The sequence below is a fragment of the Dipodomys ordii genome, unplaced genomic scaffold, assembly GCF_000151885.1.
Source record: "Dipodomys ordii isolate 6190 unplaced genomic scaffold, Dord_2.0 Scaffold112, whole genome shotgun sequence".
In the NCBI taxonomy this organism is placed as follows: Eukaryota; Metazoa; Chordata; class Mammalia; order Rodentia; family Heteromyidae; genus Dipodomys; species Dipodomys ordii.
The window spans coordinates 6,144,635-6,146,130 of record NW_012267328.1 but is presented as its reverse complement, the minus strand read 5'-3'; positions in this window follow the sequence as shown (position 1 = coordinate 6,146,130).

Here is a 1,496-nt window from a genome sequence, read left to right as displayed (position 1 = left end):
ACTGCAGGGTTATGCTCACTTTTTTAAAATGCTTTGCTTTTTTTTTTTTTGATTTTTGGTATTTTCTCATGTTTCCCAGAAGATCATTACTGATTGCATCTTTTTATGTAAAATCATATTTTGTATTGGAATCAAATTTCGTTGAAATTCCAGCCATTTAACCTGTCCAAGTTCTCTACTGCCTTTTATTTAAAATGGAAATTGTTTCTAATTTGATATGAACATGTTTTTGGATCTAAACTCAGAGAAAGCAGTTAATGGCATTTCTGGATCATAACTGCTCATCGTCATCAGTCTGTGCCAGGCTCTCTTATTTCACTGATTTATTTCCTTTTAATCCCATTTCCTATCCCCTGTGTCCATCTGCCCATCCCCTAGGCAAGCATTCTGTGTTTAATGTTTGTCTTTTAATTTGAGGATGTTTTTAAAACACGCATATGGTTATTTGGCAAGTTAGTTAGCATAAATCTCATGCTGTTTCCCACTTCTTTTTTCATAAAGCATGATGTAGTTAGGATTTCTTTATTTGAGGGGAGGTTCTGGGATTCGAACTCAAGGCTTCAGGCACTCTAGCCTGCCCTTTTTGCTTGAGTGGTTTTGGGGAGAGGGAGGGGGTGTTGTTGTAGCTAGGATTTACATTTGTGACCTTGACTCGTCTCCAATAAACAACCAAAAAAGAAAAAAAGCAGAATTGGAGCTGTGACTCAAGAGGTACAACACTATCCTTGGGGGGCGGGGAGAAGTTCAGGAACAGCACCCAGACCCTGAGTTCAAGCCCTGGACCAGGAAAAAAAGAACAATAATAATTAAGAAAAATGAGAGGGGCTGGGAAGGTGGCTCAGTGGTAGAGAGCTTGCCTTGCATGCATGAGGCCCTGGGTTCGATTCCTCAGCACCACATAAGCAAAAAGAAAAAAGCCGGAAGTGGTGCTGTAGCTCAAGTGGTAGAGCGCTAGCCTTGAGCTGAAGAGCTGAGGGACAGCGCCCAGGCCCAGAGTTCAGACCCCATGACCGACAAAAAAAAAAAAGAGAGAGGAGGGGATTGGGGAGGGAGGGGTGAGAATGAGCCAAGGAGACTGTGAGCATAGAAGGCTTTGTTGAATGGCATCTGAAAGACACTGAGTAAAATACAGACAATCGAGACTGTATTAGAAAAAAACGACCAGAGGAAAGGAAGTGCAGAGGTTCTGAGTTCAAATCCCAGAAGAAAGGGGAGGGGAGGGGAGGAAGAGGGAGAGGGGAGAGGGATCCTGACAGTAACTCACTGCTTATGTCTGTCTGTCCACCTCTGCCCCTCCCCTTCCCCCCTGCCCTTTCCCTCCTCTCCCCTTTCTCCCGCCCTCCTCACCCCGCCCCCGCCACGCCCTGCTATGCTCCGCCCCCTTGCCTCGCTCCACCCCTCTCCCCGTCACGCCCTTCCTCCCCGCCCCTCGCCACGCCCCTTGCCTCTACGCCCCTCGCTCTGCCACGCCCCTCCCCTTCGCCACGCCCCTCGCC